The following is a 13,937-nucleotide window of genomic DNA, read 5'->3' as shown; positions in this document are numbered from 1 at the left end:
AGCAGGTCAGCTGAGCCAAGAATTTTCCCAAGTTTAATTCCTCACCTTGGTGGCAAAAATTCCAGTTCTATATGTATACCTAAAAGTGATATATTTTAATATGGTTGGTTGTAAAACTTTTTCTGCATTTTTGTTAAACATCGGGAGCTGATTTTACAAAATGCACAAAACCAAAAGTATATTGATACTGACCTCTGGAGAAGACCATTTTATCTTGGAAATTGTAGTCCTCATTCAATAACATGAATGTAAAATGTTCTCCGCGTTGCAAAGATGATTGATTTTGTCAAATGATTTCTTTCATATCATGCTAAATATTTCTATAATACTATTCATCTGTTTTGGATTCTATTATCCCTGACCAAGTGAAGAGACGCTTTTTCTGAAACTCCCACCAGATGTTTGGCTTTCGTACAAATATTTGATTCATTAGTCAATACACTTTAAATTGAACCTCTTGCAACAACCTATTGCACTCAATTGCTTCGCATTTTATTGAAAGAAGTAACTGAGTAAATCCATTGGCTGGGATTCTCTGGACCGGTTGTTGTGGGATCCGTCGCATGAGATTCTGCTTCCCTGACAAAAGGTCCATCGACTTACCGGATGATCCCGGCATTGGGCGGAGATAGAAAATCCTATGAATTGTGGGGTTTCTTTGTAAGAACCTTTGGATAGTTTTTGTTTGCAAAGCATTAGAACAAATCTGGAATGGTAGTTGAATGCATGGAATGAGACCTATTTAATTTTGTACAGATATTTTTTGGAAAGCTCTTGGTTGCAAATCACAACTGGGTCACGATGCAGAGTGAGGCCAACAGTGTGGGTTCAATTCCTGTACTGGCTGAGGTTATTCATCAAGGCCCTCTCAACCTTCTCCCTTGCCTGAGGTGTGGTGATCCTCAGGTTAAATCACCATTAGTCAGCTTTCTCCCTCAAAGGGGAAGGCAGCCCATGGTCATCTGGGACTATGGCAACCTTACTTTCTCACTTTTCGGTGTGTGAGGGGATATTCCTCACATGCGCTTGAGGAATGTGAAACAATGGGCACGATTCGCCGACCCCCCACCGGGTCGGAGAATCGCTGGGGGCCGGCGCGATGCCGGACTGATTCGCCCCGTTTTTGGCGCCGGTCGGCGGACATCACGCCGATTGCGGAGAATCCCGCCCAATGAACGGAAATCTCCCTAAAACATACAGAGTGTCATAGAGGGTGGGAAAAGTGGTGTAGAAGCTGCCGGCACAAATGGCAGTTTTCTCTGCCATATGTTTAGCCCGATAGAGAAAAATAGGCAGGGGTGGGTGCCACAATATAAATTTTGCAGGGCAGGCTCAATCAAACTTAGTTTTATTGAAGATCAGGGCATCAATTTTAAAGGCCCCTTGATATAAAAAAATTACATACCCCTCACCTGATGAAGGGGCTGCTCTCCAAAAGCTAGTGATTCTAAACAAACCTATTGGACTTTAACCTGGTGTTCCGCCGCCGTGTCCCGAATCCTCCGCCACCGGAGATTCGGCGGGGGCGGGAATCGCGCCGTGCCGGTCGGCGGAAATCGCGCCAGTCGGCGGGCCCACCCCCGGCGATTCTCCGGTCCGTGATGGGCCGAAGTCCCGCCGCTGTCAACCGATGCCAGCCGGCGTGGATTGAACCACCTTTCAAATGGCGGGACAAGCCGGCGCGGGCGGGCTCCAGGGTCTTGGGGGGGGCAATGGGGCGATCTGGCCCTGGGGGGTGCCCCCACGGTGGCCTGGCCCGTGATCGGGGCCCACCGATCCGCGTCGGGCCTGTGCCGTGGGGGCACTCTTTTCCTTCCACCTTCGCCATGGTCTTCACTATGGGGATGCCGTGAGCGGCCGCTGACGCTCCCGCGCATGCGTCGCACGGCAAAGTCATTTCCGCGCCAGCTGGCGGGGCGCCAAAGGCTTTTCCCGCCAGCCGGCGGGGCGGAAATCAGTCCGACGTGGGCCTAGCCCCTCAAGGTGAGGGCTCGGCCCCTCAAGATGCGGAGAATTCCGCACCTTTGGGCCGGCGCGATGCCGGACTGATTCGCCCCGTTTTTGGCGCCGGTCGGCGGACATCACGCCGATTGCGGAGAATCCCGCCCAATGAACGGAAATCTCCCTAAAACATACAGAGTGTCATAGAGGGTGGGAAAAGTGGTGTAGAAGCTGCCGGCACAAATGGCAGTTTTCTCTGCCATATGATTAGACCAATAGAGAAAAATAGGCAGGGGTGGGTGCCACAATATAAATTTTGCAGGGCAGGCTCAATCAAACTTAGTTTTATTGAAGATCAGGGCGTCAATTTTAAAGGCCCCTTGATATAAAAAAATTACATACCCCTCACCTGATGAAGGGGCTGCTCTCCAAAAGCTAGTGATTCTAAACAAACCTATTGGACTTTAACCTGGTGTTGTAAGACATCTTACCATTATTCAAGAGGCAAGGCACCTAAACTACAAGTGAAGTAATTTTTAAGAATTTCAAATCGTGACAGGATGCAATCTGACAGGCCAATGCAACCAACAACTCAGTCTGCATGTTTATCAATTCTCTCATGTATGCTGGCCCATTGACGGCCTTATCTGAGTCCTCTGCAGCAGAATTTGTCTGCTACTTCAATGTAGCATGCTCTTACACACATGACTCACCATGTGCTAATCCCAATTCTATTCCTGTCTCCAACATATGTGCAATGCTGAGCTGGTGGTTGGGAAGGTCAGATCAAGTGCCAAGGCCTCTTCATCAGTACTGTGCTGTTGCTGTCACTCTTTCTCCTCGGGCTACTGTGCTTGGTCAGGTGGCTGTTCTTGGATGTCTGAAAGCATAAAATCAGAAGGTGAAGATTGGTGTGAGGGAAGGGGGATAGGGATGGGATTTTGCGGCTATGTCCGGATGAAGGGTCTGATCTTATGACCAGAACATCGGTGCCGACCCCGCAATGATGCTCCATCCGGTGGAGGGCTAGCAGCCACACCATGTAAAGCCCCCGGCTGTACCTGCAGATACGGACGCAGAATGGCTGGTCCGTGGATGCGCATGCGCACGCCGGAAGCCTGTGGCGGCCGCGCCGTACAGCATGGCGCCAGCCCCACACGGAACCGGCCTGCCAGATAGTGCCCCCCTGTGACACTCTTCGCCACCGCTGGACCACCCCCACTCACCCCCCCCAGACCCCGCTGAAGCCCGCCCTACCAGCAGAATGCCCCCCCCCCCCCCCCCCACGACTGTGGCGGAGATGAACACAGTCTGCAGCCGCCACGCCAGGTTCACGAAAGTTGAGAGGACACCTGTCCCACGCCGTCGGGAAGTCAGCCCATCAAGTGACATCCTGAGGCCATCCCAATGGCATGCGGCGTACTCCTCGAGTACTCCGCTTTTGAGGGTGGAGCATCCAAAAAATGGCGCCACCCCCAATTTCAGCGTAAAAACGGATTCTCCGTCAGATTGCCGACCGTGATTTCGATGTCGGCAATCGGAGATTCTGACCAGGGTCTCCCAAATAGAGAATTTTTGTCATTAAGAGGAGCAAGCTGGCTGCATTATCTGTTTACTGTACTTTGCTGCTGGAACTCATTAAGCCCGTAAAAGATGGTGGGACCCGAATGGCCACACACATATCTATGATCATGCAGATGAGGTGAGTGCACTAAATTTACATGTTGCTGATCAGAAACAGCATGGTAGACAGCAAATTGCAACCCCCATATCTTAGAACTGGGCACATGAATTTCTAGCCACTTGTTTCTTCACCTGCTTCAATAAATAAACACTTGTTTATTTCCTCTGCCTCTTTATCAGAAACTGGAGTAAGTTACAATGATTGTTATAAAACAAGCAGAATCATATTTTTTCAGAAGATGCATCCTTTTTGAATGAGCAACAAATTGCATTGCGAATTCCAGTGTCTTAAGATTGATCTCTGATTATTGATTGTGTCAGAGACTGATACACCACTTGATTTGTACTGCAAAATAAATCCTTTTTGTCATCAGGTTCAACAGTTACCAGCAGAATTTTGGGGGACTGAGAATAAAAAAGGAACAGAAATGAGTGGATAAGCATCCTTCAACAATGTGATACAGGGGTGGATGAAATACACTTAAGCAAAAGTCCAAACATAACAAAGTAAACGCAGTCAAGGAAAAATAGTCCATCATGAGAAAAAGATGTAATTCTGATAAGGGGCAAAAGAAAATACAAAATAAAAAGATGAGACGTGGCTCGGGGAGAACAGAAGTGAAACCCCAAAAGACATTAGAAAACATATCACGGACATAGCACGGTAGCATTGTGGATAGCACAATTGCTTCACAGCTCCAGGGACCCAGGTTCGATCCCGGTTTGGGTCACGGTCTGTGTGGAGTCTGCACATCCTCCCCGTGTGTGCGTGGGTTTCCTCCGGGCGCTCCGGGTTCCTCCCACAGTCCAAAGATGTGCAGGTTAGGTGGATTGGCCATGGTAAATTGCCCTTAGTGTCCAAAATTTCCCTTAGTGTTGGGTAGGGTTACTGGGTTCTGGGGATGGGGTGGAGGTGTTGACCTTGGGTGGGGTGCTCTTGCCAAGAGCCGGCGCAGACTCGCTGGGCCGAATGGCCTCCTTCTGCACTGTAAATTCTCTGAATAAGAGACCGAAAGATAAAACACATAAGAAAGCGGGAAATGAGATACGTGCTAAGAAAAAAGAAACAAGACAGATATGGGGCGCCATTCTCCGACCCCCCCGCCGGGTTGGAGAATCACCGGGGGCTGCCGTGAATCCCGCCCCCGCCGGTTGCCGAAGTCTCCGGTACCGGATATTCGACGGGGGCGGGAATCGGGCCGCGCCGGTTGGCGGGCCCCCCCGCTCGATTCTCCGGCCCGGATGGGCCGAAGTCCCGCCGATAAATTGCCTGTCCCGCCGGCGTAAATTAGAGTACCTATTTACCGGCGGGACAAGGCGGCGCGGGCGGGCTCCGGGGTCCTGGGGGGGTCGCGGGACGATCTGGCCCCGGGGGGTGCCCCCACGGTGGCCTGGCCCGCGATCGGGGCCCACCGATCCGCGGGCGGGCCTGTGCCGTGGGGGCACTATTTCCCTTCCGCCTCCGCCACGGTCTCCACCATGGCGGAGGCGGAAGAGACTCTCCCCACTGCGCATGCGTGGGAAACTGTCAGCGGCCGCTGACGCTCCCGCGCATGCACCGCCCCGACATGTCATTTCCGCGCCAGCTGGCGGGGCAACAAAGGCTGTTTCCGCCAGCTGGCGGGGCGGAAATCCCTCCGGCGCCGGCCTAGCCCCTCAATGTTGTGGCTCGACCCCCAAAGATGCGGAGCATTCCGCACCTTTGGGGTGGCGCGATGCCCGTCTGATTGGCGCCGTTTTGGGCGCCAGTCGGCGGACATCGCGCCGTTTGGGGAGAATTTCGCCCACGATGTTCAGATGCAGACAGTAACCAAAGAAAGATGATCTGGACTGAGATAAATAGCTACAAGATAGATAAACAGCGAGGTTAGATGTGATAAAACATGCAGACAACAGAGACACACACACACAGACAGATGAAAGTGATATGGACAAACAAAGATAGTACTTGAACACAGATGAAGATAGATGCTGAAACATAGCAAATAATAGACTGAAAGGAGTAAACAAACATATAAATGACAAAATAAATCACAGGTGCCAAGGGAACAAGTAAATGGTTATACAATAGAACAGAATACTGAGAGCAACGTGGAATTTATATAAATTAAATCAAAGTGCCAGGAGGGAATCATCATATTTTGCATATAATAGGGATATGAGAATATTTTAAGCAACCCACTTCTCCCAATGTGAAGTCACACTTCAAGGAACTGAAGTTTGGTGGACTAGCACTAGCACTATATCTAACCCATGTTCCCTTAAAGCATAACTCTCTGTTGGTACTGTGACATCAAACAAATTACTATTCATCCATCATGATTTTGCAAGTTGACTACTTGGGAGTAAAGCCATTAGTTTGAAAATAATTCTAAAAAATGTTTCCTCACGGTCATTTTGAAGGGTGAACTATGTTCACAACAAGATAATTAATGCCAGGTAGCTGAACAATTCTCTCATTTGATATTTCAATTCCCTGTTTCAACGTTATTACACTGATATTGATATAAGTCAAGAGATCCAGATTCAAAAAGTGCATTCCACATGGCAAAAATTCAGGTTCCATACCTTATAGATAACTTTACACCTGATACATTTTAATAATTAAATAATTGTTGGAGTTCTTCCAATTAAGTTAATTTCAAAATTGTGTCCTTCATAATATTTTCTGAACCCAGTATTGAGATTATAATCGGTGAGTTATAGTGATATGATAGAACAGCTTCTCAGATGTTGGGCGCGATTCTCCGGCCTTGTTGCGCTCTTGCTCGAGCGAGGGGTCTCTGGGCTGGGGGGGGGGGGGCTCGGGCAGGGGGAACATGCAATCCTAGACCCTGCCTGTCTGACCACTGACCATCCATAACTCCCATTGACCGTGGAGGCCTCTAGCTTTGTGGTTGAAGGATATTGCTAATAGGGAATTGGCAATCGTAGTTAAGTGCGCAGTTCACACATCTCAAGTGGACCTCCATGGTGGGCGGGGCATGTAACATGTGGGGCTCAGTGCCGAGCATCCCAATCAGTTAAACATGAAATGAAAGATTTGCTGTCAGTGCTTTCCTCCTCACACACAGCGTGTGCTCTTGAAGTCCTCACAGACGTAAATCTTAGAAAGCCCTTGAATTGGCATGAACTTTCAATTTTTTAATTCTAACCTTGCTTTAAAAATCCTGGAAATATTACACCTTGAATGAGGTTTTTAATGGTCATCTTATACATTTATAAATTAATACTTTAAAAACATTTTTCAGCTACTCCCATTTAAAAGAACTAACTTAATGCTGCTAGCTGCAAAATGTATAAAATATGAAGGATAGAACATACAGTGCAGAAGGACGCCATTCGGCCCATCGTGTCTGCACCAGCCCATCAAGTCTGCACCGGCACACTTAAGCCTTCACTTCCAACCTATTCCCTTAACCCAATAACCCTTCCTAACCTTTTTGGACACTCAGGGCAATTTAACATGGCCAATCCACCTAACCTGCACGTCTTTGGACTGTGGGAGGAAACCGGAACACCCGGAGGAAACCCACGCAGACACGGGGACAACGTGCAGACTCCGCACAGACAGTGACTCAGCAGGGAATCGAACCTGGGACCCTGGTTCTGTGAAGCTACAGTGCTAACCACTATGCTACTCTGCTGCCCCCCTATGCTACAGTGCTGCCCCTAATAGCTAATACATTTTCCTGATTTGCTATCTGTGAAAATTATTCAATGTGATTGGCTGCTTAGCATAATTGATGACATCAATGCATCACTGCTGCTGGATGCTGGAGATTTCATGCCAGAATGAAACTAACATTGGCAAAGTGTGGTGATTGTCACTTCAAAGGCAACACAGCAGAGTAAGGTCAGGTAGCCTGGGTGACTAATCAGGGCCCAGAGCAGGAATCACCTATAGAATCCCTACAGTGCAGAGGGAGGCCATTCGGCTCATTAAGTCTGCACCACCTTACCTAGACCCACACCCTATCCTGTAACGCAGTAACCCCACCGAAACGTTTGGACACGAAGGGGCAATTTAACATGGCCAATCCATCTAACCTGCAAATCGTTGGGCTGTGGTAGGAAACCGGAGCACCCGGAGGAAACCAACGCAGACACAGAGAGAATGTGTGAGCTCCACACAGCCACCCGAGGCTGGCATCGAACCTGAGCCCATGGCGCTGTGAGGTAGTAGTGCCAACCACTGTGCCACCATGTTGTACCCCAGGGGGAGGAGTTCTGCTCATGCAGAGGTACTTTAAAATTAACTGCCAACAAACAGCTCCTGTAGCTGACTTGAAAATAAATCCCTTTTTATTCTACTAATCAAGTCTCCAAAAGTGCATCATTACACAAAGGTAAAACAGATGCAGGAGAGATCACTAAATCTTTATAAGCAGTTTTCTTCAAGGTCAGCAGTGAGCATCGTCTCATTGCCACTGATCACAAAACCTGGACAAATATGAGATATTTAAATAGATGGTGATTAGGGTCCAAACTAGATGTAACCCCAGAAGAAGGAAAGAAGGTTCAGCAAAGGTTTAAATAGCTTGGATAGGTAGTAAAGTTAAAATGTAAATGGACATTTGGCAAATAATGCAAAAGCAAATCAGGCAAAATACACATAACAAAAGATTTGAAAGTACAATGTGTTCATGAACAAAGCTGGCAAAAAACATGAAAGAAAATAGAAACGTATTTTACAAATAAATAAAAGGGGCGACAAATAGAGTCAGGTTATTTGCACGTGTAAAAGGAACTGATATCATCGTGGAACGATAGAAGTATGAATGCTTTAGCTTTCAAAGAGGAGTTCATAGTGGGGATGATCTTTCTGTTATGAACTCTTGGGTGAAATCTGCTCCTGTTGAGAGTCAGAGTGAGCTTTAAAGAATAATGGGCATTTTTCAGGATGTGGTTCTGTGTTAGTACCACTGTTCTTTTCAATATTTATCGACTCATATCTATGGGAGGAATCTTATAGATATAAATAACACAACAGGAGACACCCAGAACATGACAAGATGATTCATTGAGTCATCCCATTTAGCTAAATTGCAACTGTTTAACATAACCCTTAATGCTCTCTGATCACCACCATCCATGGAATCGCCTGGGATGGATAAAAAAGACTGATAAACACTGCAAAACAAGGTTAATTATACTAGATGGAGGGAACAATGAGTCAAAGTTTTGCCCCAACACACAGGTAGGAATTGAGACATGTAGGTGTTTAATTCTAACTATTATCCAGTTTACCAGCACAATCCTGCCAACTGAGATATTTCTTCTGGAAATTTTCTGGGATTGGAAGAGTAAGGTCCATGCGGGGAATAAATAAAAATAAAAATTGAAGTCAATTTATCTGAATGCAAGAAACATCTGCCATAAGTTTCAGTAAACTAGTTGCACAAAGAGAGATAAATGGTTAAGATCTAATCACCATTTCAGAGACATGGGGTCAGATTTCCCCAGAAATCAGCAAAGGCCAATAGCGGGCAGGTAAAGTAGTGTTGAAACCGCCAAAAGAAATGACAGCTTTCTCCATCGTATTGTTCAGCATCTAGAAATAAAATCCAGGGGCAGGTCCCGCGACATGTCAGATTCGCTCACGCTTCCGGGAAATTAGTCTCATGAGGGTCAGGCCGCCATTTTTAAAGGCCGTTCCAGCGCAAAAGAGTTCACACTGGAACCCATATTTAAGAACTCAGCGACCAACTTAAATGAGTATGCCACCACCGTCACAGACTTCATCAGCAAATGTGTGGACGACTGTGTGCCAAAGAAAGCAGTACGTGCGTTCCCCAACCGGAAACCATGGCTCAATCGCGAGATTGACTCCCTACTGAAGGACAGATCTGAGGCATTCAAGGCAGACGACCCTGACCTATACAAGAAATCCAGGTACGACCTCCGCAAAGCCATCAGAGATGCCAAGAGAGAATATCAAACCAAGCTAGAGTCACAGACAGACTCTCGGCGGTTGTGGCAAGGACTAAACAACATAACGGGCTACAAAGCGAAGCCGAACAGTATCTCTGGCAGCAGCGCACCCCTCCCCGATGAGCTCAATGCATTCTATGCTCGGTTCGAGCAGGTAACCAACAATCCGCTGTCGAGTGCCCCAGCAGCCCATAATTCACCCATACCCACCATCACAGTTTCCGAAGTCAGATTGGCCTTCCTGAAAGTGAACCCACGGAAAGCGACAGGCCCGGACGGGATCCCTGGTCGTGCACTCAGAGCCTGCGCGGACCAGTTAGCAGAGGTATTCGCGGACATCTTTAACCTGTCCCTACTCCACTCCGAGGTCCCCACCTGCTTCAAGAAGACCACCATCATACAGGTACCAAAGAAGAACCAGGCAACGTGCCTCAATGACTACTGACCAGTGGCCCTGACTCCAGTCATAATGAAGTGCTTCGAGAGGTTGATCATGAAGCGCATCACCTCCATACTCCCAGAACGCCTTGATCCACTGCAATTCGCATACTGCTGCAACCGGTCCACATCAGATACCATTGCCCTGGCCCTACACTCATCCCTAGAGCATCTCGAAAACAAGGACTCCTACATCAGACTCCTATTTATTGACTACAGCTCCGCCTTCAACACCATAATCCCAGCCAAGCTCATATCAAAGTTCCAAAACCTAGGACTTGGCCCCCCACTCTGCAACTGGATCCTCGATTTTCTGACAAACAGACCACCATCAGTAAGAATGAACAACAACACCTCCTCCACAATAGTCCTCAAAACCGGCGCCCCGCAAGGCTGCGTACTTAGCCCCCTACTCTACTCCCTGTACACACACGACTGCGTGGCAAAACTTGGTTCCAACTCCATCTACAAGTTTGCTGACGATATGACCATAGTGGGCTGGACCTCGAATAACGACGAGTCTGAATACAGGAGGGAGATAGAGAAACTAGTGGAATGGTGTAGTGACAACAATCTCTCCCTCAAGGCCAGCAAAACTAAAGAGCTGGTAATTGACTTCAGGAAGCAAAGTACTGTACACACCCCTGTCAGCATCAACGGGGCCGAGGTGGAGATGGTTAGCAGTTTCAAATTCCTAGGGGTGCACATCTCCAAAAATCTGTCTTGGTCCACCCACGTCGACGCTACCACCAAGAAAGCACAACAGCGCCTATACTTCCTCAGGAAACTAAGGAAATTCGGCATGTCCACATTAACCCTTACCAACTTTTACAGATGCACCATAGAAAGCATCCTATCGGGCTGCATCACAGCCTGGTATGGCAACTGCTCGGCCCAGGACCGCAAGAAACTTCAGAGAGTCGTGAACACCGCCCAGTTCATCACACGAACCTGCCTCCCATCCATTGACTCCATCTACACCTCCCGCTGCCTGGGGAAAGCGGGCAGCATAATCAAAGATCCCTCCCACCCGGCTTACTCACTCTTCCAACTTCTTCCATCGGGCAGGAGATACAGAGGTCTGAGAACACGCACGAACAGACTCAAAAACAGCTTCTTCTCCACTGTCACCAAACTCCTAAATGAACCTCTTATGGACTGACCTCATTAACACTACACCCTGTATGCTTCATCCGATGCCAGTGCTTATGTAGTTACATTGTATATGTTGTGCTGCCCTATTATGTATTTTCTTTTATTCCCTTTTCTTCTCATGTACTTAATGATCTGTTGAGCTGCTCACAGAGAAATACTTTTCACTGTACCTCGGTACAGGTGACAATAAACAAATCCAATCCAATCCCTCTGGGACTGTCCCCTGACTCTGTCCCTGGCTCTGTCCCTGACACTTTCCCAGGCAGTGCAAGGGGTGTACCAGGGTAGTGCCTGCACAGTCCCCGAGCATGGCTGTCTCCCCCATTGAGCAATGCACTCACCTGAGCTATCGCGGAAGGTCTACTCATGTCTCTGGAGACTTGTTGATTTTCACGCTGTTCTGCCGTCACACCAGCGTGAATGGATTTATGGATGGGTGGGGAGGGATGGGGTGATTCAGGTGTAGAAGCTTTATTGCTGAATGCAAGTGATATTCCCAACGTTAAATGTCAGGAAAGTTCGGGAAACATGCCCCATCACTGACGGGGAGGGTCAATAGCGAGATTGTATGGCGACATAAAACATGACTTGGCAGTTCTCAGCGACATCTTACACTCCTGTCCTCAAAGCCGCCCGACGCAATCGGGAAGGAAAATCTCTGCCTTAGTTACAAGGTGACCAAGGGCGGGAAATAAATATTCCCGGATACACAATCTCAAAAAGACAGGTAAAATGGAAAAAGAAAAGGGTGAGTCCTGATAATAATTGATGACTTAAGGACAGGTTCGAGAACGAAGGCAGGATTCTCAGTTGCCAGTACTACAACTGCTAGCCAGGATGGAGAATATGGCGCGCCTTTAATTGGCAGCTGGATTTTCTACTCCCACCACTTGTCAATGGGATTTTCCATTGAAGACATCGCCTGCCGCCATGAAACCCGCATTCCAGTCACTAAGTGCATTGCAATTACTCAAGCATGTAATTGCAATGCACTTACCTCTCTTTGATGTGGCAGATGTTTGTAAATAATGGGACTTCAGCATTTAGAGACACCCATTCTTGTTGGGAGATGAATGAATCAAGGCTGCAGCTATTTTCTGTAAGCTGTCAATCACAGCCCACTCTAGGAATGAATAAATGGCTTGCAGCTACAGAATCTGAGGGGTTTAAAAACAGGTCACAGCTATTTTCTTTCCAGGAATGGGCGCATGGTGCCTCCAGGTATGTGTTACAACTGTAATTCCTGTCACTGCCCCTGGCTGGACTGTTCTCTTGCTTCCAGACAGGGGTCTTTTTTCTGTGGGTATGTAGCGGGGGGGGGGGGGGGGCATCCTTCTAGTTAGGGAATCTTTGTGGGGGGGGGTTTGCTTTAGTTAGAAGGCCCTTGTGGGGTGAGTACCCTTATTAAGGGGGCCTCTTGAGGGTCTCTCATTTTCGGGGGTCTCAGGGGGAGGCTGTGGAGGGGGTTTGGTAGGAGAGGGGTGGGCAGGTTGTGCAGTGTGGGGGGGGGGTGCGGGAAGGGTGGCTCTTGGATGGACTTTGGGGCAACTCCCTTCAGGGGTAACCCCCTTGGCCCACCGTGAGGGCCACCACATCAGGTTCATGTTTGGTGCAACCTTTGGTAATCCCTGCCCATGTTATTCCAGACCCAGAAGACCGGAGAATCACAGAGGGCCAGACAATAGGGTTCCGGGCCCATTAAGTGGATTCACATGGGCCATTATGACACATTTGCATTCATTTACATCCTCCCACTGGCCCAGAGGCATGAACCCTGATCCCGCCAGCAGCGGGGGGCCAGAGCATCGGGATTGGATCAGTGCCCACCGACACCTGGCGCTGATCACGATTGTTTAATTCTTTGCCATATCGGGGGCCCCACTACCATCAGCGGGCGGCAGAGATCCAGGACTTTGCCTCTTGCATAAACAAAGGATATTAAGAATGGGAAAGTGGAGTTGAAAGCCACAATCAGCCATAATCATATTAAATGGTGGAGCCGATTCAACAGGCCATTTGATCTTCTACTCCTTCCATTTCTTATGTTCTTATAGAAATGGACATTTCCTTACCTATTTAACATTTCATGAAAAAAACTACTTTAAGATGTGACTTTCAAAATATTATGCTGTAGAAACCTCATTCTATTCAATTTGGAGCTACTTTCTTACGGCATTTGAGCCTGTTGGACAAATTTCAGAATCTGCTATTTCTTTCTGTCTTCTCCCTCCCTGGTATCAAATAAGAAACAGCCATGGGTGAAACATACAGCTGCATCTGTATGTATTTTAATAAGTCAGACCTACCACAACTGGTGCAGAAGGTAAGGTCTCGAGCTTCTGTTGGAATTACATCCAGGAGCCAGAATGTGACTGAAGAATTTCCATGAGTTGTTCTACCAGTTCTTTAATGTATCACTCTGCCAAGGGCTGTTTAGAATGCAGTTCGCACAATAAACTACTTTTAATGAAGTATTTTATAACTTCAGAAAGGAAGCTTGTACCAAACAGGGACACAAACAGATAGGGGCATAGGATGGGATTCTCTGTCCATTCACAGCAGCGGGATTCTCCAGTTCCACTGCAGTGAATGGGAGATTTGGCTGAATGCCATATTCTTCATTCTCACTAGCAGCTGTAGCGGAGTGGACTCACAACAGAGAATCCCAAGATTTTCCATTCCCATTTTCATTGGGCAGGTTCGGCAACGAAAGCGGATAAACCCACGTGAACTCTCAAATAGCGTTTCACACTGACGGAACTGCATGACGCAATGTCCCCTCCCTC

The sequence above is a fragment of the Scyliorhinus torazame genome, chromosome 2 (genome assembly GCF_047496885.1).
Source record: "Scyliorhinus torazame isolate Kashiwa2021f chromosome 2, sScyTor2.1, whole genome shotgun sequence".
Taxonomy (NCBI): Eukaryota; Metazoa; Chordata; class Chondrichthyes; order Carcharhiniformes; family Scyliorhinidae; genus Scyliorhinus; species Scyliorhinus torazame.
The sequence above is the reverse complement of the archived record's forward strand: the minus strand, read 5'-3'. Positions refer to the sequence as shown.